At 43.1% G+C, this 27,978-nt stretch overlaps 1 protein-coding gene across 4 annotated transcripts in view; it reads left to right on the top strand.

Annotated features, from left to right (window-relative positions):
- The window catches only part of TRAK1 (trafficking kinesin protein 1), a 495,341-nt gene that overhangs the window by 236,000 nt on the left and 231,363 nt on the right, over window positions 1–27,978 (top strand). For all 4 annotated transcript variants that reach the window (XM_087894140.1, XM_060683688.2, XM_087894141.1 and 1 more), the window contains exon 3: window positions 6,867–7,061. The gene's annotated coding sequence lies outside the window, so the exon portion shown is untranslated. The remainder of the gene's footprint in view (window positions 1–6,866; window positions 7,062–27,978) is intronic.

Raw genomic sequence — 27,978 nt, 5'->3', positions numbered from 1 at the left:
GGGAGAAGCATGAGATATCTTAGTGGGTTGGGGAGGCCTTGAGGGCCTGTTCTATCTAAGCCCCCCATGGCCTTCCTCACCCTAAGATATCTCATGGGCATATTGGTACTCATTTATTTATTTATTTATTTATTTATTTATTTATTTATTTATTTATTTATTTATTTAATTTGTATACTGCCCTTCTTCAACAGGACTCAGGGCGGTGAACAGCCACGGTAAAAACACAACATATAAAATTTAAAAACAATTTAAAAAACATTAAATACTTTTGGCTGTCAATTAAAATAACCCAATTAAAACCCATTATAAATTTAAAACCGTAAGGATGGGGTCAAGCCAGCCCGGCTAGATAGAATAGATGTGTTTTCAGGGCCCAACGAAAAGTCCGGAGGTCTGATATCGTGCATATCTCTGGGGGTAGGTTGTTCCAGAGGGCAGGTGTCGCTACAGAGAAGGCTCTCCCCCTGGGGGTCGCCAGCCAACATTGTCTGGCCAACGGCACCCTGAGGAGGCCCTCTCTGTGTAAGCGAACTGGCCGGTGGGAGGCTATTGGCGGCAGAAGGCGGTCTCGTAAATATCCCGGCCCTCTTGAATTGTGAGCTCTTAGGATAGTATCCCCTTCTTGTGTATTGCAAACAGCTATTTCCAGTGGGGAAAACAGGACAAAGCAAGTGGGGAAAAATATTTTCCTTTGCTATATTTCCAGTCTGAATTAGACTATGGCAGGTCCCTACAGGAGAGCCCTTTTAAGGATTATCTATATAAATAAAAATGTAAATGTCCGTTTGTACATAACCGCACATCTCCGAAAGTTCTTCACTGATTGCTTTCAAATTTTGACACAATGTTGCATTTGACTATGGGTGTGTTTTTATATACCTATATTATATACATGTCACACCTGTGATAGGTAAAAACATGAAAAACATTGGAAAACATTGAAAGACATTGACAAACATTGAAAAACAGCACAATCTGCTGGATGTAAAACCAACATGACAGCCTCCCAGCCCTGATTACGCTCAACAGATTTCTGCTCCTTATATTTAGACTCTCCATATTGCTTCCAAGAAACTGCACATTTGGAAGGCAGAGGCGCCCGAGGGCCATGTCCTGCCACCAAACTCGGCAGGTAGGCAGCCGGCTCCCCGCTGGGAAGCCCTCGCAGCCGGTTAGGGCTGAGCGGGGCCTGCCCGAGCCTGGCTCTGACCTCCCCCTCCCCCGGCCGCCCCGCGAACTAGCCTCGTCTGCCGCTGCTGCCCATTCCCCTCGCCAGCCGCTCTCGGGGTTCCCTCCAAAGAACATCTGGCAACGAGGCTGCCTGGGTCCACTGAGCGGGAACCCTCCATCCCTCGCCTGGCCCGAATCGTGCCTGGCCCAGCACTACCACGGGCCCCGAGATTAGAGAGACCAGCCGCTAACAGGCGCTATGCGAATCCGGTCGGTGAGCGGGAGATGGAGGCAACTGGAGCCTCAGGGTCGCCTTTGACCAGCGCCGCCTTGCATTCCCAGGTGGGGGCTCGCAGTTCACGGAGCCTACACGAAAATTTTGGCCTCTGGCAGAAAAGGGGCTCCGAGGAGGCTTCGGGGGGTGGAAACGACCAGGAGGGAGGATGGCCAGCCCTCCTTCATTTCACCTGGAAGAGCAGGGAATTTAATCATTCCCCTGCCCTTGGCAGGCGGGGGAGGAGAACTGCGCAGCAGGGGTCCAGTGGGGTGTGCGTGGCTCCTGGCTTTGCCGCTTTCTTCCTTCAGGCGGGAAGCCCCAAACCAGCCTTGAACCCCTGCCGCACTCCCTCCCTCCCTCCCTTCCCTTCCTTTCCCTGCTATGTGTCTCCCTGTCAAGCCCCCAGAGAACATCTGTGTAGGGAGGACGGAGGGGGCCCCCGAGTTTCTGCTGTGGTGCGGAGAGCTGCGAAGGCCTGGCCTGAAAAGGTAAGGGCGAGGCAGGGGATGCAGAAGAGGCCGGGCCAGAGACAGAGATAAACAGAGAGAGGGGGAGAGAGAGAGACATAGAGAAATACAGAGACGGGAGGGGGAGAGAGAGACACATACAGAGATACAGAGAGAGAGGATGGGGGAGAGAGAGAGAGAGAGAAAGATACAGAGAGAGGGGGGAGAGAGAGAGACATAGAGATACAGAGAGAGGGGGAAAGAGACACATAGAGAGATACTGGGGGGAGAGACAGAGACATAGATACAAAGAGGGGGAGAGAGAGACAGAGATACAGAGGGGGGAGAGAGAGAGACAGAGAGACGGGGGGAGAGAGAGATACAGAGAGACGGAGAGAGAGAGACACATAGAGAGATACAGAGGGGGGAGAAAGGGAGAGGCAGAGAGAGATACAGACGGGGGAGAGAGAGAGACATAGAGAGATACAAAGAGAGAGGGGGAGACAGAGAGGGAGGATTTTGTGGTTCCCATTGTTTTTTAGCAACCGGTTCTCTGCCCTAATCACCAGCTGGATAGGCATGGCTTGGGGGCTGTCATGGGACTGATGAAAGTAAGTGACGTCGAGTTGGCCACGCCCACCAAATGTTTGTGGAGAATTTGGAACTTCAGCCTCGCTCTTTTAGCCCAGTGGAAGCACCAGACTGGGCCACAGCAACGTGTGGCCGGGTACAGCTAGTGTATTAATAGAAAAGCAACTAACTTATCTCTGTTCTTAAACGCTAATGCTGTTTAAGCACATAAAAAACAGAGGAACACTGATCACAGCCACCATTTTGACAGTTTTGCTGTACTGTTGTATGTGGACGCCGCCCCCCCACCTCCTCCCATCCCCACCCCCCCGGAAATGTAAGCATGGGATAAACTGAGACTGGTTTGTTCTCAGTCTTATAAGTAGCCACAAACTACTAGCAAAAGTGGCATTTGATCACAAGGCGAGGAGGCATCGAGAAAGTTTTCTCCTTTTGCATTTGAGCATCCACGAAGGGACAGGAAAGACAAAGAAAAAGAAGAGGGGAAGAGAGCAAGGAAGGAAAAAGAAGGAAGAGGGAAGGAAGAAGAAAGAAAGGATAATGAAGAGGGAAGGGAAAAGGGAAGGAAGGAAGGTGCCCAAACCCCCAAAATGCAATGCATGTGCATGTGCACCTTAGCACTTGGTCACAGCAGCCCTGCTGCCTTTTGCCATCCCCTTGCCCCCTCCTCCTGACCTCTCCTGGTGGTCTCTCATCATATCACTGAGGATGCTTTGATTAGAAGCCAGGTCTCCTCACAAGGAGAGGGTGTGGGTCTCCCTCTGACCCACACACTTTGCCTTCCCGCAGACACCATGAGCAACCTAGCACAGCAGCAGTGGGAGCTGGCCGCACCCAGTCCACCCCCTTGAAGTCAACCACAATCCTGATGCGGCCCTCAATGAAATTGAGTTTGATACCCCTGCTTTAGAGTTTGGAGTTTAATATTTACTAGAAACCTGTCACCCATTTGATCATTTTTCTTTCACATGTAATATAGGCTTGCACTATTTTCTCTTCCTCATGACCCCGAGGTAAATGCTCCTCTCCTCTCCTCTTTCCTCTCCTCTCCTCTCCAAAGCTGGCAAAAAGTTACAAGTTGAAGCCAATGGGCAGGTGAATGAGGATGGAGGAGTGAGAGGTGCATGAGGATGCAGTAAAGGTCAGCAAGGATGCTCAGAGATGTCATGCACATGAGGAAAGGTGTCCAGGAAGTGTTGTCTGAGTCAGGAAGAGCAAATGGGAGTGTAGGTCATGAAGGGTTCCCAGAGATGTTGCATGGGTAAAAAAACATGCACAGGGTGCATGAAATATGCCATGTTGGTTGGGAAGAAGGCATGGTGGTGTAATAGTCCTGGTAGGGTCGGCAGGGATGCAAAAAAAAAAAAAAATAGTACAGGAAGACACATGAATCTAGGTGTAGATTCTAGGTTGGGAAGAGTTGCACAGGGATGCAAGAAAGATGCTGCATGGATTGGGAAGGGCATATAGTGGGTGTTGCAGGGGTGCACAAAAGACCAGCATGATGAGAGAGCACAGAGAGGTTTAATAGGTTAGGTAGGTGGAGGAGACTTACCTGAGCACCTTGGAATCTTCTGTACTGGCTTTCCCATTGTTGACTCTCCTTACCAGCTTCCCACAATGAAGTACTTTTTAAAAAACTTATAGGTTGTTGATAGTGAGTTTTGGCAATCACAATCAAGTTTAGATTCGCTACTAGCTTCCCCATTGACTTGTGGGAAACTAGTGGGGAGCATTATAAATGAAGATCATTGAAGCAAGACAGCCTTGAAGCAGCAACAGTGATGCTGAAATGATCACAACTTCCCAAAATTTTCAATCTCAGTGGAGTAATGGGTCCCATATTTTGGACACACTCTGTTACCCTATGATGTACTGTTTCACCCAATTGAAAGTTACAAACAAGCAGACAAAATAGTTTTAGTAGTATATAGGCAGAAGGAAAACATGTATGGAATTAGTTTGAATTACAGGTAATCCTCAATTTACAACCACAATTGGAACTAAAATTTTATTTGCTAAGTGATGCAGTCATTAAGTAAATCATCATTTGACCAGACCTGATTTTATAATAATTTTTATCATGTTCATTAACTGAGTCGCATGGTCATTAAGCAAATCCAGCTTCCCCATCAACTTTGCTCATTGGATGCCGTCTGGAAAGATTACAAATGTAATTATATAATCTGAAAATGCTGCAGCCATCATAAATACAAGTCAGTTGCCAAGAGTCTAAATTTTGATTATGTAACCATTGTAAGTCACTTCTTCCAAGGTGGTTGTAACTTTAGGTTGTCCTTAAACAAATAATTGTAAATTGAGAACTACCTGTACCTTCAGCAGAATTTCTAATTATTAATGTAACAAAGCCAATGAGTAAAATGTTTTTCCATTGCTTGGCACATCACAGTTATGATAAAATCTTTCCTTTTTGAGGTATATCTGACTCACATGAGGGTAAGGTTACTAATGACAAACAGCATTGCTTTGTCATAAAGGATGAAACTGACACTGCCTAACATACTTAGGATAGTCTTGATAAGAGCCATAAATTGGGATAAAGATGCAATTAAGCATCAAAAGGTAAGAATCTTCTTGGGGCATTTTACATTAAAGGTTGATTTATTCAACCCAAAATAGGACAATATTTATGTTTTTATCCTTTGTGAGTGAAATAGAATGCAAAAATTTAAGGATAATTTTTTAATCTCAGCATAATTGGAAAGCCGTGGTGGCGCAATGGTTAGAGTGCAGTACTGCAGGCTACTTCTGTTGATTGCCAGCAGTTTGGCAGTTCAAGTCCCACTGGCTCAAGGTTGACTCAGCCTTCCATCCTTCCGAGGTCAGCAAAATGGAGACCCAGATGCTTGGAGGCAATATGCTGACTCTTTTAACCACTTAGAGAGGGCTGTAAAAGCACTGTGAAGCGGTATATAAGTCTTAAGTGCTATTGCTATTGCTATTGCTATTGCTAAAATACAATGTAGTAAGAAAAAATGTACATACAAAGTATATTACAATATGTAAAAAAAATCAAGTTCTGGATTATAATCACCATAATTACCAGCCATCATAGCCAAAGGTTGGTTTAATTGGAGTTATAACCCAGCACACTTGGAAGGCAGCATGTTTCCTGTCTCTAGTTTCCATTCTCAGAACTTTTGTGATGCATTTTATCTTATATATGCTTCATATTTGTGTAGCCAAGAACATTTTGGAGTTTCCCAATATCTTTCTAGGATTCAAAGGATGTCTATTCTGGATGTCTTGGTTGATGTATTCTCAACCCTAATTTTCAGAAATGATTATTCTTGTAGCTTCTAGTTTTTAGATATTGATTCTGGGTAGGCTGGAAATATAATTGTGATTTTCAGATCAATAATAATTGACTGATGACCAGGTGCGGTTAATTGTTAGTTTTTTTCCAGCCAAAACAAGATTTGACATTTAGTACTGTTAAAAACAAACTATTTGATATAAATTTTAGTATGTTTACATTTTAAACAAGTGTTTCATGTTTATTGCTAAGAGAAAAGTTAAAAAATTAGCAATTATTACAATTTTTAGTTTTACTACATTGTTTATACTAAAAACAAAGCAGGAAGATTTGTGACCATTAGGAATTAATACAAGTTATAATTAATGTAATTGAATGTTTGTATTTTTCACTTAAGTACTCCAGGTGAACACAGCACTAGATTTCAGGCTGTTTCTGATTTTCATAATAGACTTCTTCATATGAGCCTTATCCCAAATTTTGTATATATATGAGGGTGGATTTGATTTAAATCATGATTTAAATCACTAGTAAAAAGGTTTGATTTAAACTGACTTGATTTAAATCATAATTTTTAAAAAGCAACTGTCATCTCTGTCCCACAGCAGCTCCTCCACTGACCTGCTGTTGACTCACCGGCAGTCCCAATATTGCAGAATATACAGCCTCATGCTACATAACTAAGCTCAATTTCATGCTGAATACACTAAATTATTAATGTATCTTAAATAGAAAACTATCTTTAGATAGAGTTTTACTCCAAAAGCATTTTATTAAAATAAATTTGATAAAAATAAAAAAAACATCCGATTTAAATGAAAAAAATCTGATTTAAATAAAAAAGCTCCGATTTTTTTTTAAATCATCAATTTTTATCCACCCTGATATATATTATTGGAATTCTAACAATTTGAGTTCACAAAAATAAATTTCTGTGGGAGTGAGTACATTGCAAGCATATAATAAAATATTTCTTTCTATTTTTTCTAAAGATACTAGAATTTATTGAACAAAGTATTGCTTAGTTGGGTTATACTAAATTACAAACACATTTTTTAAAAATATAACAGATTTGTGTCTTCCTTTTTTGCCATCCTCTTAGATGTGTGCAATAGTACTGATCTTCCCGAAGTTGAAATCATCAGTCTCCTGGAAGAGCAGCTCCCCCATTACAAGCTAAGAGCCGATACAATCTATGGTTATGACCACGACGATTGGCTTCATACTCCTCTTATTTCTCCTGATGTGAACATTGACTTAACAACTGAGCAGATAGAAGAGACATTGAAATACTTCCGTAAGTCCAGATATGTTCATTAGTAGTCAAATAATGCAATTATCTTTGAATGATCTTTTTTCCAGATTCTGGGCAAGTATTACATTATAAGTGGAACCATTTAAAATATGCCATTTTAACATCATTTTGTTGTAAATGGTATAATTTCCATCTAATTAGAATAATTTGAATGTACCGTTTTTTTCGGAGTACCAAAAAAACCCCCCAAAAAATCTGGGTGAAAATCTGGGTGCATCTTATAGTCCAAATGTAGCCCCACTCACCTGCCAGCCCCCACCCTTCGGACATTTTCATGCAGTTCCAGGTGGCAGGGATCTGGGTCGGGGCACAGCCTGAGGAACAAACCTCTTTGGGACAGTCTGGGAGGGGAATCTGCCCAGCGACTTTGGTGAACAAGGCGGGCCCCACGATTCACAGCTGGTCACCCCTATGGCTGCCCAGCGGGCAGCTTAATGCAGACAATGTTTGCGATGACTTCACTCCCCAGCAATGTGAGGAGCTGCTGCCGCCTAAGCCCTCTCCGCGCCCAGGAGCTGAGCCAAGCTGAACCGGAGCCCCTAAAGTGAAATGTCCCTCCTTTCCAAACACCGCTGCCCATTGGCCGGATTCCCCAATGCAATTCTCAGAGCCGTGTTTCAGGCAGTGGCCAGTTCCCCTGCAATGTGCAGCAGGGAACCAGGAACCATTTTGGATTCGGGGAGGGGATTGCAGCGCTGCTGCCTGAAAATGCTTTTTTTCTCGTTGCACATTGCAGAGCTGTGTGCCCTTGTCCTCCTTCTCAGCAGACTCACCTTCTCTTTCCTCCTGGCCAGATCCACCACCTTAAACACGATGCACTTTTTTTAGCCTCTGCACACCCCACATTTGGAATCGGGAAGGGGATCGTGGGTCTGCCGCCTGAAATCACTTTCCTTTGGAATCAGGATAGATTCCATGCTCTGACCCTCCCCCCAGAGCATGCGAGGGGTCTCTTCGGGGGAAAGCGAGCAGTCCCTGCAGATCACAGGAGCACCCCAATAAGTTTTCTGGAAAATAACTTCTCAGTAATTGATGCCCTCTTTCCCAGCCGAGTCTCTGAGGCACCTCTCGCTTGCAGGAGGAGGAGGAGGGCAGCGTAAAGCAGTGCCACCTTAAATGCTGGTAGGCAGAGGTAGAATTCTTTTTTTCTTGTTTTCCTCCCCCAAAATTAAGGTGCGTCTTATACTCTGGTGCGTCTTATACTCTGAAAAATATGGTAGCTTGTGTATTTCAATTTTTAATTAAATTTTCAGTTTTTTTAAAATAAAATTTTATTATAAATACTATCACTGTCCTATATGACAAGGTCTGAAATCAAATAATTTCTTCTGGCATTCTTATCTTTCTTGTTTTTATACTTAAAATGTATGATAAGGCTGTGAAAACATTTGAAATAAATACTTTACAGAGTATTTCTTAGGAATGTGATGGCGAACCTATGGCACGTGTGCCACACGGGGCCCGCAAAGCCCTCTCTGTGGACACGCCAGCCGTCACCCCAGCCCAGCTCCGCTGCGCATGTGTGCACGCCTCATGTCAGCCAGCTGGTCTTCGAGTTTCTGCTGCACATGCATGGAGGGGCGCTTGTGTGTGACACAGGCATGCGTCGCAGGGCAGCGCGGTGCATGCGGTGCATGCATGGGGGGGTGCAGGTTGGTGCAGGTGTTTCAGGCTCAAAATGGGGCTCGGGGGCCTTACACGGCACCCCTGTCCCCCATTTTGGACCTGGAAAGGCTCCTGCACCAACCTGGAAGACAAAATGGGGTATGGGGCACATGCACGGGGGACACATGCCCATGCATGAGGGGTGGGCGCATGCACGGGGGACACATGCACAGGGGTGGGTTACATGTGCAGGGGGTGCTTGCATTGAATTTTGGGGTTTTGGCCACGCGCACATGCATTCACACGCGCACACGCTTTGGGCACTCGGCACCAAAAGGGTTAACCATCACTGTCTTAGCATTAACAAAACCCAGCTCTTTGAAATATACTTTGTAAGGTTTGAATAGCTGTCTCAGTGGGTATCCTTGCCTATCTGTGTATGTATGCTCAAACACTACTGTTAAGATGGAGGCAAATAAGCTATGCATGGCACACTAGCAGGCACTTGGTTACAGTTTTTGAAAAATCTGGGCAAATTTTCCAAAGGCTGACCCAGGGGCTTTCTGGAGCAGGAACAATGCTCCGACAATTCCCAGCTTTGTGGAAGCTTCACACTCTGCACTTTGCCGAAGGGTGACCAGACTAGAAGGCAGGTGAGCCTCAGACTGTCATTTGACAGCTGCTGCGGTGTATATCAGCCTGAATTTGCCAGCCCCTGCCTGATTGCAGGCATACTCCAGAGTGCCGCAAGCTGCTGCCGCAGATCGCAGCCCCATATTTCTGAGCCTCTGCCTGCTTGCGGGCATGCTCGTGAGCAGCCAATAGCTGACAATCTTGAGGAATTTTGAGTCGGTCGGCTCGGCGGCAAGTTCAAAATAGAGGAGGCGGCTTCTTCCACCTGCAGGGAGATCACTTCAGCTGGGGAATGCCCTGACAGGGATAGGAAGGCTGGTGAGACCACAGGAACCTCTCTCTCTTGGTCTGCGAGCAGGAGAGCCGCGGCTAGGATTTCTAAAAAATCGAAGGCCTTCGCTTTAACAGCCAAGCAGCTGAGTGAGATTCAGCAAGGCGCCAGAAGGCTATCGATCATGAGATAGCCAAGACACAGAAGAGATCTAGCAGAGGAGAACCTATGACACTTAGGAAGGAGTCTTCCCGCCATAATTCAGGGCGGTAGTTACCTCTGCCTCAGAAATCTGTCAGCCAGCCTCCACAATCTCTGTCAACAAATGGCACTGCAGAGCAACCTTTCAGTGATCTGCCCAGCAACAGGGAAATTCTGTATAGCTCTCTCCCAAATGCATTTTCTGCCATTTCTGCATGGCAACAGCCTGTCAGGAGCAGAGCCTCACCCGCAGAGGCAACCTTTACCCTGACTGCAGCGGGACTCTGCTCAGGGGATGGGCAGGATAGTAATATCCCTGCTGGCATGGAAGACTTAATATCTAAGGCCATTGAGCGATTCATAGCAGCTGGCTTACAGCAAAGCCATAGACCTGCTTCAGTCAGATCAGGCCTTTCCTTGCCTCTGAATCTGCCTCTTATGGCCCAGGCTTCAGGGGATTTTTTCTCCACACAGGGCTTTTATTCTCCAGTATCCTCCAATCACTCTGCTTTTCAGGAGGATATGGCTAGGGAAATGGAGCTATCGGAGGATGAGGGCTTAACCCCTGACCAGCCAGCCTTCGCTGGTCTGTTCCGCCCAGTGTTGTTCAAGTCCTTATTATACAAGGCCACAAGCACGGCACGCTTGGTGGATCATTTACCAGCCACAGACCCACCACCAGATCGCGGCCCAGGGGTTTGCTGTTTTCTGATCCTACGGCTGAGGCCGAAGTAGTCTCTTCGCCACAATTATCTGTGGACATTGTGCAATGGCAGTGGGCTATCCCAGGGGCAGGAGCAAATCCCAGTTCCGTGGATAAGAGGTTTTATATCATGGACCCAGGCTTGTCAAGTACACTTCAGGTGCCGATGTTGGGTGGGCCAGTGGTGACATTGGCTGCTCCATCAGTCATGACAGATTCCCCAGAGGATGCCTTCTGACCAGAGGACAGATGGGCTGAGCAGTCACTCAAAAAGGCCCACTAGGCAGCTGCTTGGGCTGTGAAGCTTCCACTGCTTCCACTGCAGTGTCCTTTTTCAATCGGGTCTCATTGATGTGGCTCCGACAATTACAGGACAGAATACCTGTTGCAGATGTGTGGTCTCATCAGAAACTGAACAAGCTGTATGCCGATCTTGAATTCTCCCCGGACACCATGCTTGGAGCGGCACAGTTTGCTTCAAAGGCCATCGTCTCAGCTGTCACTTCCAGGCACCTCCTATGGCTCTGTCAGGGGCAGGAGGATCCCAAGCAAAAGTGGAGACTGGCCTCTGCCTCGTTCTTCGGGGAACGCCTGTTTGGAGAGTCCCTGGAGCTGCTCCTCATGGAATCGCGGGACAAATGTAAGATCCTTCCATTTCTCTCCCAGCGGGTAGATTCCCGTCCACTGCCGTATTTCCACTGCCAGGCCTTCCAAGGGTCAGACAGCAGGGTTGGACCGCCTCGGTCACACCATCCCTTCCAGCAGAGGCAGGGCCAACAGCAGGATAGGGCGGGGAGATTCAAGCAGTTTCCCCATAGATGGCCCTTTCGAGGGGGAGAAAGCCGTTCTTTCAGACGCCAGAAATAATTGCCTCACTGGCTCTCCCATTGGGGGACACTTGGCTATGTTTGCCAGGCAATGGGAGAGCACTACTACAGATGCAAGGGTCCTGGAGACAGTCCGATTGAACTTCTCCTTGGAGTTCCTCTCCACATCCCCCCGAGGTTTTTCATTTACTGCCCAGTTTCAGAGAATAAGGTCAAGCGGGGCCTCATGGAAACCGCTATTCAACATCTGTTGGATATCCAAGTGATCCAACCAGTTCCAGAAGGCAAGCAGGGGATGGGATTTTATTCCATTCTCTTTGTCATTTCTAAAGCTTTGTGGGTACAGGGCAATTCTGAACCTCAAAAGACTGAACTGCTGCATAATCTACAAGTGGTTCAAGATGCATTCCCTTCAGTCCATCTTGGACGGCATCAGAGAGGGCGACTTCCTTACTTCTACTGATCTAACTGAGGCTTACCTTCATGTCTCTATTTTTCAGAGTCATAGGCAGTATTTCTGCTTTTATTACACAGGCCGGCACTATCAGTACAGAGCCTTGCCTTTTGGCCTGTCGTCAATGCCCAGGGCATTTACAAAATTGTTGGCGGCCTTGGTGGCACAACTCCGGGCTCTTCCCGTGTGGGTCCAGTGCTACTGTACCTGGATGACACCGTGATCCAGTCCACCTCTGAATACCAGGCATGTGAGGATCTCAGAATCACCCTGCAGGTGCTTCAGGACTACGGGTTTTCCATAAACATCAACAAGAGCCATTTGACCCCAACTAACCGGTTGCTGCATTTAAGAGCAAAGATAGACATCATTGCGGGTAAGGTACATCTCTCCCAGGAGCGGCAGGTGAGTATAAGGGAATTGGTGAATTGGATCAGGCAGGACCGTAGGGTGACCCTGGCCATGCTCTCGCAGCTCCTGGGCAAGATGGTGTCCTACATTTCGATTGTGCCGTGGGCACGCTTACACGCCAGGGCTCTCCAGTGATTCCTCCTCCCTTACCAGAGGGAAAGCGGGAGCACTTCCCCATCCAAGGTTAGGTTACCTCCAGGGATAATCTGTTCACTAAAATGATGAGCTTCCCAGGAAATTACTAGAAGGTGTTTCTTCAAAGATCCGGAGCATCTGACGGTGACAACAGATGCCAGTCTCTTTGGCTGGGGGGCACATCTCCAAAATAAGATAGCCCAAGAACAGTGGTCACAGGTAGAACTGTGCCATAATATTAACTGGCTGGAACTCAGGAGAGTCCATTTGGCCCTGCAACAGTTCCAGAGCATGGTGTCGGGCAGACATGTCTTAATTCTGACTGACAATGTGGCCACTAAAGTGCACATTAACAGGCAGGGGGGAAACCAATCTAGGTCCCTTATGAGAGAAGCTGAGTGATATATTTGTCACTGAGGGCGGAGCACATTTCAGGGACCTCCAATGTTCAGGCAGATTGGCTCAGCAGGGCCACACTGAGTGGTGCCTGCATCCGGCTTTATTTCAGGAGCTGATGGAGCACTTCACCGGTGATGCTGCACCGGTTGGAAGAGTTAGGGGTGGGAGGCACTGTGTTGCGGTGGTTCTCCTCCTTTCTCTCTGACCGGTCGCAGTCTGTGTTGACAGGGGGACAGAGGTCGACCCCGAGGCCCCTCATATGTGGGGTGCCGCAAGGGTCGGTCCTCTCGCCTCTCCTGTTCAACATTTATGTGAAGCCGCTGGGCGAGATCATCCATGGTTTTGGGGTGGAGTACCATCAGTACGCTGACGACACCCAGCTGTACATCTCCATCCCGGATCACCCCAACGATGCCCTTGAAGTGATGTCCCAGTGCCTGGAGGCCGTACGGATCTGGATGGGGAGGAACAGGCTCAGGCTCAGGCTCAACCCATCCAAGACCGAGTGGCTGTGGTTTCTGACGTCCCAATATAGTCAGTTGACGCCATCACTGACTATTGGGGGTGAATCATTGGCCCCCACGGAGAGGGCTCGCAACTTGGGCGTCCTCCTGGATTCACCGCTGTCTTTAGAAGAGCACTTGACGGCCGTGACCGGGAGGATTTTTTATCAGGTTCGCCTGATTCGCCAGTTGCGTCCCTTTCTGGATCGGGACTCGTTACGCACGGTCACTCATACCCTCGTCACCTCCCGCCTGGACTATTGTAATGCTCTCTACATGGGGCTCCCCTTGAGGAGCACCCGGAAGCTCCAACTGGCGCAGAGTGCGGCTGCGTGGGTGGTAATGGGAGCGTCATGGCGCTCCCATGTGACACCTCTCCTGCGCGAGCTGCACTGGCTCCCGGTGGTCTTCCGGGTGCGCTTCAAGGTTTTGGTTACCACCTTTAAAGAGTTCCATGGCTTAGGACCTGGTTATCTACGGGACCGCCTACTACCACCAATAGCCTCCCACCGGCCAGTACGCTCTCATAGAGAGGGACTCCTCCGGGTGCTGTCAGCCAAACAGTGTCGGCTGGCGACCCCTAGGGGGAGAGCCTTCTCTGTGGGGGCACTTACCGTCTGGAATGAGCTCCCCCCAGAGATACGGAGGATCCCGGATCTGCGCACCTTCCGCCGCGCTGTGAAGACCTTTTTATTCCATCAAGCGGGCTTGGCCTAATCTCCTCCCTCTTTTAATATGTAAATTTTAATCTGTTTTTAAATTATTGGGGTGTTTTAATTTGTCCGGGCCAAAATGATTTAATTTGATTTTATCTGGTTTTTAAATTTTTTGTATTTATGTATTTTATTGTTTGGCTGTTCACCGCCCTGAGTCCTTCGGGAGTGGGGCGGTATACAAATCAAATAAAAACAAAACAAACAAAACAAACAAACTTCGGACAGCCAGCCGTGGATCTCTTCACCACCCTGGACAACGCCCACCTGACAAGGTTTTTTGCAAGTTTTGTGGTTCCGGGAGCGAAAGGGGTCAATGTGCTTCACAGCCCTTGGCTGGCAGGACTTCTCTACACCTTTCCCCCTCTTCCCCTCATCCCGAGGGTGGTAAGAAAGATTTTGGCAGAATGGGCGGAGGTGATCCTTCTGGCTCTGCACTGGCCCCGGCGACCCTAGTTTGCCGACTTAGTAGCCCTCTTGCTGGCCAGCCCTTGGAGGATACCACCAGACAGAGTCTCCCTCAGCCAGAGGACCTTGGTCCATCTGGATCTTCAGTGGCTCCAGTTGACTGCCTGCGTTTGAGCAGAGGTCTCTGAGCCAGGGCAATTACTTCTCCAAGGTAATAAATATCATTCAAGCCTCCAGGAGAGTTTCCACAAACAGAATTTATGATGCCATCTGGAAGGCATTTTGCTCCTGGTGCTGCAGGTCGGATTTGGACCCAACTTCGGTATCCTTGCCCCAGATACTGGAGTTTCTTCAGGCGCTGGACAAGGGGCTATCGCCGATCACGATCCATCACCAGATGGCTGCCCTGTCATTCGTCCTTTCTTGCAGGGGACTGGATTCCCTTGCTCAACACCCGACCCTTCGCAAGTTCATCAGGGGCGCAATGAACCTACGGCCTCCGGTGGTTCACCGATACCTGACTTGGGACCTCACTAAGGTACTGCAGGCGCTGACCGAGGCCCCTTTTGAACCACTGAGAGAGACCTCTTTGCGTTTCCTGCAAGGTGGCATTCCTGGTGGCCATAACATTGGGCAGGTGGGTATCGGAGTTGGCAGCACTCAGACAGGACCTTTGTGTTTTCCACCCCAACAGTGTGGTTCTACATTTGGATCCTTCTTTCATTCCGAAAGTAAACTTATGGTTTCACAGGGCTCAGGAACTTGTTTTACACAAATTTTGCCCCAATCCAGTGCATACGCTGGAACCAAAGTGGCACACACTAGACGTGAGGAGAGCACTCTGGATATATATCAAACGGACTTCCTCTTTCAGGAAGATGGAGTCGCTTTTTGCGTCATTCCAGCCTGCCTCCTTAGGGGCAAAGGTCACTCCTTTGACCCTGGGCTGCTGGATTAGGGCGTGTATTGCCAAATCATATGAGATACAGGCCATTCCATTGCCCAAGGGTATTATGGCACATTCCACGAGGAGTGCAGCCACAAGTGCGGCGTGGGCAATGCAAGCCTCTCTAGAAGAGGCTTGCCATGCAGCTACATGGTCCTTCCCGGCCCCTTTCATCAAGCACTATAAACTGGACAGCTGTACCTCGGCTGAGGTGGCCTTTGGGAGGCGGGTCCTCCAGAGAATGCATGCAAATGAGGGGACCTCAGAATAGGCTGCAGCCCACCCGTTAGGACAATACACTTCTTCTCGTTGAGTGGGAACAGCATCCAGCCCCACCCTGATGCCGAGCTGGCCCTCAGTCCTTTGGGGGGATGAAACTTCTGACCAAGACACATCAGGTCTGTCTCTCTACCTTCGCCAAAAGCTGGGGACCCATTGGTGTAGGCGTGTCCTCGCAGTTTTGACAGACTCAGTCCTATTGGCTAGCAGACGAGGACAACCCATTCCTGGATGCTGTTCCCATTCAACGAGAAGAAGCGTATCAGGTAAGACCAACACCTCTTCTGTTATTAATCAACCATGAAGCAAAAGTAATCATGATAAGTTTAACTTTGTGACGGCTTCCGGTTTGACTTTCGTCGCCACCAGACGGTCCTTTGAGACCGCCAGTCCCGTCGCTCGTAAAGAGCCGCCTTTACATCTGAAAGGCGGCTCGAAAAACTCCATTTCCATAAGGAAATGTGAGATAGAGCAGGTGAGGGCAGGTAGAGCTCTCTGCAAAGTCCCCAGAGTTTTTCCTTTACTCTTGGGGACGAAGCAGGATGAGGCTCCCTATTTCCCTCGCCGCTGCTCCGGGCTTCGGGAGACCTCTGCTTCTTGCAGAGCCAGGCGACGAGATCAAGCCTTTCAATGAAAACAACAGATTGCTTAATTAAAGAGGATGAGATCTGGACTTGGGACCCTAAACTGTAAGTATTTTTAATGATTTTATAAGCATTTCTAAGCGAAGGGGGAAAAAAAGCTTAAAATGGCGACTGCTGAGGCTTGAGAAGTAGCTGAAAGTGAAAGTCCTTCTGTAACAAGATACAAAGTAACGGAGCAAACAGTGCTGGCTAGAGTAGAGAAAAGAAAAAATTTCTATTCTAAGTTTCTTTTTTTTTTTTTTTTTTTGGAGATCTGATATTGATCTTGTTGGAGAGAAGTCCTCTTTCTTCAAAAAGAGTTTGTCTGTGTGGCAGGATGGCGTTAAAATTAACAAAGCCAGACAAACAAGCAGCGGGGGGGGTTCCCCCATTTACAATTATGTGAACAAGTTTCAAGTTTACAGACTCAGAAGGATGGTTTTAATTTAAAAGAATTTGTTTTGAAGGAAATGGCAAGACATGACGAGATTGTGAACCAGAATTTTGAAAAATTAAGCAGGAAATTAAAGAATTCATACAATTAAAGTATGATAACTTACAAAGAAAGATTGTAACAGTGACTAATGCTTTTTCAGAAATAGTTATAAAGATGGATACAAATATCAAGTTATTAGAGTCTAAAATGGAGGAAGTTGATGATAAGATTTATAATTGAACAATAAAACACAAAGAATGGGAAATGATTTGATAAATATTCAAGACAATAGTTCTGAAGTAAAATCTAAAAAGGAAGCTGATCACGAGACTTACAATACAGAAAATATAAAACAAGGGATTGAAAGAGAAGTTACAATGATGCAATACAGGCTCACAGAATTTGCGGTCAGAATGAGAGGATTACAGGAAAACAATAGAGATGATTTAAGAAAAATATCTGCTGAAGTTCTGGCTGGGATTTTAAAGATTCATCCAAAGGAGGTATCTTGTAAGATCGACAAGGCCTATAGAGTAAATTCTTGGATTGCAAAGCAAAGGCAATTGCCCAGAGATGTGGTGATTTATTTTACAGATAAAGAAATAAGAAATGATATTGTGCAAAAATCTTTTAATTCTACTCTACAATTGTATGGAAGAAAGATCTGGATATATAAAGAGTTGCCGCCCAAGATATTAAAAGATAGAAAGAAATTCGGATTTTTGGTGACTGAGCTAAACAAACAAAACATCTCATTCAGGTGGGATATCCCAGTTGGCATAATATTGAGATATCAAGGAGAAAGATATCAACTAAATTCTGTTGAAAAAGCGGAAGAATTTTACTATAAGGTTCTTAAAATGGGTTCAACATCTTCATGTATAATACATGAGTGGAATAAAGAAAAGCAAAATCAACAAGAGATAGAAATTCAGGATAAGCAGAAAGAGATGGAAGTAATGGAAAAACAACAAGTTACAGAGGACTTTGTAGATGAGCAGCTTCTGGATTCTCCTTCAGAGGTTACAGCTGGACTATTTATAAATACAAGAGAGGCGGCTTTGGATTCTAATGTGATGATTCATCAAGTTACAGACCAGCATAGAAATCAATCAGTTGACATACAACTCAAAGAAAAGAAACCAGAATGGAGACTTAAGCCACAAAAGCAAAACCAACAAGATCAAGTTATAGATCAGCATGAAAACCAAATAGTTGATACACAATTTATAGAAAGGAAATAGGATGGAGATCTAACCCACAAAAAGTCAAGAAAAGAAGAAGCAGGTCTTACAAAAACAAAAAATTTTAAACTAAACAACAGTGCAATGCCAGTTATCTAAGAGATGATTGAATATATGACAAGATAGCTGAGGCAAAGTATTGATTTATATTATCCTGAGGACAGTGACAGACCTTTGCAGTGCTGTACTTTTGGGATGTGAAAAGGGTCTTAAACTGAATGGATTGGAATTATCTATTTTGGATTCTTTGATAAATGTATTACGTTTATGCTGAGCTACAAGGCAAGAGAGTTATGGGATTGGGGCACGCAGAAGATCTGGTTGTTACCCTATTACGGTGTTGGAATTAATTAGATGAAAGACACTACTATAGACACTATATGGAATACAAATATAAAGTCACTCGGGTGGTTGTTTTTTATATATCAAGTCATCTATTGTTGATGGGGGCAGATGGTAATTGAAGATACCGACCATACTGTTGGAATTAGGATGTGATGTTACCCTAATATGGGTGATGGAGTTAACAATCCAGCTGAAAGACACTACAGAAGATATTATATGGATTACAAGCTTAAAGTCATTTGAGGATTTTATTTATATAAGGGAATACTTCTTAGTGGTGTGGGCAGAAGAATAAAGAGATCAAGAATTATTATGTATGGTAGTTCTGTAGGAATGTGGGTGGAGATAGGTTAGCTTATTGATTGTTTAGTTGAAGAAAAGGGATATTATGTTTAGATATGAATATATGTAAAAGATTTGAGTTAAGAGATATATCTATGAGGGTGGAGGAAATGGGCAGACTATGAGTTGAATAAATGTTAAATTAGGATTTATTATATAGTTTTATAGTGGAAGGTTGCTTTGAAATGTTATATTAATATACAAAAAAAAAGATTTGATTTAAGAGATATATGTATGGGGGAGGAGTAAAAGAGTAGATCATGAGTAGAAATTGTTAAATTGGGGGATATAATAATATTACTATGCTAAATTAGGAGTTATTATATAATGTTATAGTAGAATGTTATTCCGAAGTGTATAGTATAAGGGGGATATAATAACATTATTAGAAAGAACGGGTCAGTATATGGGGGATGGAGCAAGGGGATGGTAAAGTATTATACAATCTGTTATGAATTTGGGTTGTACCTTGAAGAAGCCACAGGGGGAGGGGAGGGCGAGGGGGAGATTAGGGAGGAGGGGGGGGAAGGGGGAAAAATTTGTATTTGAAAAACTTTTTCAATTAAAAAAAAAAGTTTAACTTTGTGACCCTAGGCAGTTGCCAATTTATCCGACTGCTTTACAAGCATAGATTTATGTATCAGTTGCCACACATCTTACAAACTCTTGTTTATCACTGACCTACAACATATATGCATTTTTGTTTCAATCCAATATCATCTGCTAATCATATCAACTGTACTTGCATGTTTGTAGCCAGAAGAACTATTTTGTGTCCTATTTATTTTAGCAGTGAAATTTTCTATTCCCCAAATTCTTTCATCTATTGATTTATTTCCCCCTTGAGTCTTTTCTACTCTCTAGTTTTAAAACTGAAGAGAGTTGTACTTGCTTTGGGGTTTGCATATCATAGGTTGCCAAGACTAAGCAAAAGTTGAATCTCTGGGACAAATCTAAAAACTAGTTTTCATATTTGATACATTATATTTGTCCCTGAAACAATTTTATGCAAATTTTTTATGCAAAATGGAATTGCTTGAGAAACCCTGATTCCAAGTCACTTGAGTTTAAAACTGATTTAAACTAACCTAATCCACCTCCATGAGTGAAGTATCAAAGATCTACACAACTTTCTTTAGTTGTACCAACCCTATCCCGTTACTACAATCTGTTAAAACTATACAGGTAGTCCTCAACTTACAACCACAATTAGGATTAGAACTTCTGTTGCTAATGACTTCAGTCCTTAAATGAGTTGTAGCCAATTGTATAACCTATTTTGCCACAGTTGTTAAGCAAACTGCTATGGCTGTTAACTGAGTCCGGTTTCCTACACTAACTTTGCTTGTTAGCCAGATGAAGAGGCCGCAAATGGCAATCATTTGACCCCAGAACACTGCAACCGTCATAAATACATGCTGGTTGAAGGACTTCCAGCTGGACTTCCAGCGCTATCGGAGGCGAGGACTGCAAACTCTGCAGCCCTGCTCCGAGATCTCCCCTTTGGATGACTCTGAAAGGAGCCATAGCCACCCTGTAGGGGTGGTGAAGTAAAGGGGGGGCGCCTTGCAGGTCGAGTAGAGCCACATCTCTCTTCCCTGACATGGAAAATCCCCCTCATCTGAAGACAAGGAGCAGCGGCAGTCAACATGGCTGCCATGAAGCTGGGGACAGCCTGAAAACCTAAGAGAGTGCAGGAGTGAAGAGAACAGTGAACAGAGATTTCTGCTGGCTGAGGTGATTCTTTTTTCCAATTACTCCAAGAAAAAAAATTATCAAAATGAAAAAAAAATCATTTTGAGATATCAAAATTAATAATGACTAAGGAATTCAAACAGGAGGAAAATATTTTAAAAGATTTAAAAAGGGATTGGGAGAAACAGGAAGATACCTGGGGAAAGGAGAACAGATAGCTTTAAAACTAGACAGTGGGAAGGGTAGAGAGGGGAGAAAAAGTTAGATTGCATAGTCAGAATGCAGATCTAGAAGTAGATGGAGTAAAAGATTTAAGAGAAGAATATGGGAGGCAAGTCAAAAAAATAAGACTTAAAATACTGATGCGGACAAGAGATATCCATCATCTCCATGAACATATTTTAACAAAAACATGTGTATTAGAATTATATAGACTGGATAATTAATTGGTATGTAGTGTGACAGACATTAGGATAATATTTTAGTATAAATAGATATGAAGAGTGAAATATGGGAATTATGAATAAGCATTAAGCATTAACTGGAAAATTAGAGATTGAATGATGGTATTATTAAACATGCATAAACTCTATGTTTAAATCAGTGGTTCTCAACCTTCCTAATGCCGCGACCCTTTAATACAGTTCCTCATGTTATGGTGACCCCCAACCAGGGGTGGGTTCTAAATTTTTTTACTACCGGTTCTGTGGGCGTGGCTTATTTTGTGGGCGTGGCTTAGAGGTCATGTGATTGGGTGGGCTTGGCTAGCTGGTCATGTGACCGGGTGGCCATGGCTATGTGTATAGGGACTACTCAGAGGGCTGAAAAAAGTCATTTCTGACAGGTCCTCGCACTTTTGACTGGTCCTCACACTTATGACCATCCTCACATTTATGCCCGTGCAGCATTCTTAACAACCATGTCACTCATTTCACAACTGCTTCTCTTCACCATGGTGACAAGATAGGGCAAAAGTATAAAATGTGAGGATAGTCGTAAGTTCGAGGACTGGTCAAAAGTGTGAGGACCAGTCAAAAATAACTTTTTCAAACTTCCGGTTTGGTTCCTGTTGCCGAAAGACGGTCTTTTTTTCGGACTGCCAGCCCGCTGCCTGTTCGAGCCACTTCGAACAAGAGAAGTGGCTCAGAAGTTTCCGAATCCAGAAGGAATCGTGAATAGAGTCGGCGAGAGGCAGGTAGAGCCCCTGTGAGCCCCCAGATAGCACTCCTTTGCTTCTGGGGAGGAAACAGGCGCGGCTCCCTATTCAGCTCACCGAGACTCCGGACAGCGTGGACATCTCTACACATCGTAGAGCAAGGCGGCAGGACCAACCTTTCCATCGAGAACAAAGCGAATTCAAACAAGCAGGGTGGAATAAGAACTTGAACCACGAAACTGCAAGTATTTACTAGCCCTGTGATTAACTTTAAAATAGAAGAGTGAAAGTCTCTTGAAAATGGTGCCCGGCTTCAGCGTTAACGAGAGCTGAAAGCGAAAGTGGATTTGTATAGTTACTTCAATCAGTTACAAAGTAGCATTGCCTGTAACAAGTGAAAGAAAAGGGAATTTCTTTTTTCATCTTCAACTTGACTAAACCTGGGGGAATTTTTCAGAGGATTCCGTGGAGGAGGAAAGGGAAAAAAGACTTCCTTTTTTGGAAAAATTAGACTACGTGGCAGCATGGCTTCTAAGCAGACTAAACAGGATGGGAAGGCGGCGGGGGGGGGATCCCCCACACATAAACCTCAACAACAGCCTCCCAGCCAGCAGAGCCAGAAAAAAGAGATTGATCATGAAAGTTTAAAGGATTTTATTTCTCAGGCTCTGATGAGGCAAGATGAATGTTTGGATGAGAAGTTTAAAAAGTCACAACAGGAAATTAAGCAGGAGATGAAAGAAATTAAAGAGGTGGTACAAGAAAAATATGACAAGGTGACTAAAAAATTAATGACTGTTGTGACTGGATTGTCAGAAGCAATTATTAAAACTGATGAAAAAAATGGAGGAATTTAAACTAGAAGTGGATGTCAAAATGAAGGAGGCTGATCATAAAATTTCTAATGTGGACAATAAAACGCAAAGATTGGAAAATGAGATAACAATGATGCAATTCAGGTCTATGGAATTTGCTATAAGGCTTAGAGGCTTAAAAGAGAATGATAGGGAAGATTTGAGAAAGGTCTGTGCTGATGCACTAGCTGTGATGTTAAAGATTAGCTCTGAAGAGATTTTTTGCAAAATGGACAAGGTGTACAGAGTGAATTCTTGGGTGGCCAGACAAAGACAATTGCTTAGAGATGTGGTGATATATTTTACAGATAGGAAAATGAGAAATGATATTTTACAAAAGTCCTTTGTCTCTGCTGTGCAAGTGGATGGAAAGGAGATTGGAGTTTATAAAGAGCTACCACCTAAGATGTTAAAAGATAGAAAGGACTTTGGATTTTTAGTGAATGAATTAAAAAAACAACAAATCCCATTCAGGTGGGATGCTCCAACAGGCATAATTTTGAGGTATAAGGGAGAAAGATATTGATTAAATACTGTTGAGAAGGCGGAAGAATTCTATTCTAATGTTTTTAAAGAGAGTTCACCATTCCCACATACATCTTCTGTGCTGGAGATAAAGGAGAGTGACAAGGAGAGGCAATTTCAACAAGAGATTGATGAGCAGTCTAAGCAGTTGGAATTGGAAGCAATGGAAATGCAGGGAGCTACAGGAGGATTTCTGGATGCGCCCTTGATAGATCTTCCCTCAGAAATTGTAACTGAACCATCTAAGACTACAAGAGAAGTGGCCTTGGACCTAGCCCGGATGTGTGAAGCCAAAGATCAGCGCATAACCCGAGCGATCGCTAAGCAAATAAAAGAAAAGCAACAACAGGAAAGGACCAAGCCACAGCAAGGCAAGAAAGGAGTTAAGGGCAATATACAAGAATGCGAAGCCATGGGAGGAGCAAGGCCGAAGACTACCAATTTGGAGACCCTTCAGCATATGTTCTTATCGCTTCGAGAAGATTCAAATGACAACTAAGTTCTTATCTTGGAATGTGAACGGATTAAATTCACCACAGAAAAGGAAGAAATTATTTAATTACTTGAGACAATTTAACAACGATATTATTTGTTTACAAGAAACTCACATTCGAATACAAGACCAAAAATACTTGATAAACTCAAGATTAGGAACACAATTTATAGCCTCGAATTTGGAAAAAAAGAATGGTGTAGTAATTTATATAAATAAAAGACTGTCAGCTAAAATTATAGAAGCAGATGACTGTGGCAGGTTTATAGCAGTTGAACTCTATACAGCAAATGGTCCAATTCTGCTGATCGGAATTTATGCTCCTAATCAACAGCAAGAAAATTTTTATAAAACTTTGCATTCTAAAATATTGCAATGGGATTATAGATCTATTATAATTATGGGAGACTGGAATGGAGTAATTGACTCCAAAATAGATAAAAAGAGCTTGGCAAAGTCAAGGATTAGATTACCACAGACTTTTTTTGATATGAAAGAAGATTTGGAATTAAAAGATATTTGGAGAATACATAACCCGAAAGATTTGGACTTTACTTTCTTTTCAGATAGACACAGATCCTTCTCTAGGATTGACTTTATTTTACTATCATCTGATTTACTTGTAAAAATGAAAAGAACAAAGATTTTTCCAAGGACTTTAACTGACCATAGCCCGGTATGGATAGAAATTGAGATGGGAAAGAGTGAGAGAAGATAATGGAGAGTAAATGAAAATTTGTTTAGATATGAAAAGAATATAACAGAACTTAAAAAGCAAATGAAAGAATTTTTTGAAATGAACTTGAATAAGGGTACCCCTATTGAAATTGTGTGGGATGCGAGTAAGGCATATATGAGAAGGGTACTCATTTATAGGAACTCTAAATACAAATTAAATCAACAAAAGAAAAGATCTGAAATGGAAGCAGAAATAAAGAATAAAGAACAGTTACTTATAAAAAATCCAACAGATGAAAGAATACGAGCTATAAAACTGTTGAAAGATCAATTTCAAATGCTTATGGCAGAACAAACAGCAACAAATTTACAATTTGCGAAACACAACACATTTTGTAACGCTAATAAACCGGGCAGATGGTTGGTTTATACATTAAGGAAGAGGCAGTGGAGGGAAGGAAATTTTTCAACAAAAATTAATTAAAGAAGTTTTTTTAGACTATTATACCAAATTATATGCTAAAGATGATATACAGAATGGACTTATAGAGAAATATTTAGAAACAAGAAGAGTTACAAAAATTTCTAGTCAACAAAAGGAGAGAATGAATTATGCTATAACTGCTGAGGAGATTATTGCCGCAATTAAACAACTGAAAACAGCTAAAGCACCAGGAACGGATGGTTTAACTGCGGTGTATTACAAAACTTTACAAGCAGAAATGATTGAACACCTTAAAGATCTATTTTGTAGTATACAACAAGGGGGTAAAATACCCCCATCATGGAAAACAGCTTGTATTTCATTGATACCGAAAGAGCAAGCAGGTCCTAAAAAACCTGAGAATTTTAGACCAATATCTCTTCTGAATAATGATTATAAAATATTTGCAAAAGTATTAGCCAACAGGTTGATGCCAGTTATTCAAGAGGTGATTCATTATGATCAAGCGGGATTTATAGAAGGCAGATATATGAAGGATAATGTAAGGCAAATTATAGATTTATTGGAATATCTTGAGAAGAATAAACAAATCCCTGCAGTGCTGGTTTTCTTGGATGCGGAGAAGGCCTTTGATAGAGTGGATTGGAACTTTCTATTAAAGACTTTAAGAAAGATGGACTTTGGGGATCAATTTATACAGGCGGTTTCAGCAATTTATCAAGAACAAATGGCACAAATTATTATTAATGGAAGCTTGACAACGAATTTTAGTATTGAAAAAGGAACAAGACAAGGTTGTCCGTTATCCCCATTGTTATTTATTCTAACATTAGAAGTTTCGTTGAACACAATACGGGACTCGAGTACCTTGAAGGGAATAGTGATAAGGCAAGAGGATTACAGAATAAGGGCATTTGCAGACGATCTGGTTGTTACCCTAACACAGCCGATGGAATCAATAATCCAGATGAAAGACATTATAGAACAATATGGTATGGTATCAGGATTTAGATTGAACCAGAAAAAAACAAAGATGATAGTCAAAAATATGACACAAGATCGAAAACAGGAACTTGAAAGCAAGGCAGGTTTTGAGATAGTACCAAAGGTTAAATATCTAGGAGTTCAGGTTGCAGAATCAAATATAAAACTGTTTCAAAATAATTATGAGGTGTTGTGGCGAGAGGTACAAAAAGATATGGAGACTTGGAAAAAGCTGCAGCTGTCTTTACTTGGAAGAATAGCAGCAGTTAAGGTGAACGTTTTGCCAAGATTTCTTTTTTTGTTTCAAATGATTCCGGTGCTTAAAAGTGATAAACAACTGAGAGAATGGCAAAGTGGAGTGAATAAGTTTGTATGGAATGAGAAAAAACCAAGAGTTAAACTGAAAATTATACAAGATGTCCCAGAAAGGGGAGGCCTTAAACTTCCAAACCTACAATTATACTATGAAGCAGCAGCTCTGACGCAAGCAAGTGACTGGTTTGGAAGGAAAAAGACTGGAATATTGAATATAGAAAGTTATGATCTTGAATTTGGTTGGCATGCATACTTATTTTATGAGAATAAAGTGAATAAAGTATTTAAAAGCCACATACTTAGAAATTCCTTGATGAGAGTTTGGAAGAAGCACCGATTCAAATGGGATTATAAAATACCGCTATGGCTGGATCTTGGTCATATCTTGTGGAATATAAATATAATGTCACTCGGGGGGGGGGGTTATATAAAGAAGTTCTTTTTACAGATGCGGGCAGATGGCAACTGAAGACATTAGAAACGCTGTTGGAAGAAGGGATTAATTTAACTTGGTTACAGTATAATCAACTCCAATTGAGGTGGAAAGAGGACCAAAAAACTGGTATAATGATGTATGAAGAAGAATTGGTTAGACATATAAAAGAGAAAGGTCCAATGCATATTAAAAGGGTTTATAATGTTTTGCTAGAAAGGGATTCAGAAACTGAACTGGTTAAAGATTGTATGATTAAGTGGGCACAAAATTTTGCAGAACCAGTGATGTTGGAAACATGGGAAAAAATATGGGTTCAGAATGTTAAATTTACACAGTCGCAGAATTTGAGGGAAAACTTTTATAAAATGTTTTATAGGTGGCATTTAGATCCTAAGAAATTGTCATGTATGAATCCTAATGTTCAACCGAAATGTTGGAGATGTGATTGTTTAGATGCTACATATTATCATATATGGTGGACATGCAAGAAAGCAAAGGCTTTTTGGATAAAAATTTGGTGGGTTATGCAAAATGTGTTAAAGAAAAAAATTCAATTTTCTCCACAATTGTTTTTACTGGGTATAGTTAAGGGTTTTTCAGTGGGTGAAACAAAATTGATATTGTATATGATAACAGCAGCGAGATTGTTGATAGGTCAGTATTGGAAAAAGGAAGCTATGCCCACTATTGAAGAATGGACTTTGAAGATGGCTAATTTTGCAGAGATGGCAAAGATTTCAGCATATCTAAAAGATCGGACACAAGAGTCTTATGTATGGGAGTGGAAAAACTGGATAGATTATGTGCAGAATAAATATCAAACTAGGAAATATCAGATAGGTTTTAACTGAATGTATTATACAGGAATAGAATAACTGAATTTTGTGAAGATTTGAATAATACACAGGGGGTGGAGAGGTTCAAGTTTTATAAAATGTGATTTTGATTTGGATTATATCTTGTGGAAGTCCCGGGGGGGAGGGGAGGGTTAGGGAGGGTTAGGGAGGGTTGGGGGGGGGGAAATGGGGGTGAAAATGTATTTGTAAAACTTTTTCAATTAAAAAAAAAACTTTTTCAGCCCTCTGAGTAGTCCATGTGCACAAAAGGACTACCCAGAGGGCTGAAAAAAGTCATTTCCGACAGGTCCTCGCACTTTTGACCGGTCTTCGCACTTATGACTGGTCATCATTTATGCCTATTGTAGCATTCTTAACAACCATGTCACTCATTTCACAACTGCTTCTCTTCACCATGGTGACAAGATAGGGCAAAAACGTAAAATGTGAGGACAGTCGTAAGTTCGAGGACTGGTCAAAAGTGCAAGGACCAGTCAGAAATAACTTTTTCAGCCCACTAAGTAGTCCATATGCATAAAAAGATACAACAATAGAGAGGGATGAAGGAAGGGAAGGGAAATTAGAGTAGGAGTGAGGGTAAGAGAGGGAGGAAGAGAGTAGGAGAAGGAGAAAGGAAGAGGAAGTAGGGAGGAGAAGAAGAGGGGGAGGAAGAGAAAGTAAGAAGGAAAGAAAAGAGAGAGGTGGTAGGTTTGAGGAGAAAGATTGCTGCACAATAAAAAAGATGAAAGGGAAGAAAGCCAACCCCAAACAAATATAAATATATTAAGATAAAGAATGAATTGTTAAACTTTAAAGAATAAAAGAGAACAAATATGAATAAATAACAATAATTAGAAACACACATACAAACATACAATGTATTTTCTTTGAACAGAGTATTTGGCTGGTTCACAAATTTAAACAGTGTTTAGTCATTTCAATTAAATTTACAATTTCTATATTTCCTTTTTGCCATATTTATTCCTCATCTATTTTTGTAAAAA

The sequence above is a fragment of the Pantherophis guttatus genome, chromosome 4 (assembly GCF_059756535.1).
Source record: "Pantherophis guttatus breed Tessera chromosome 4, ASM5975653v1, whole genome shotgun sequence".
NCBI classification, from domain to species: Eukaryota; Metazoa; Chordata; class Lepidosauria; order Squamata; family Colubridae; genus Pantherophis; species Pantherophis guttatus.
Note: the sequence above shows the minus strand (reverse complement) of the source record. Positions and strands in the feature narration are given on the sequence as shown.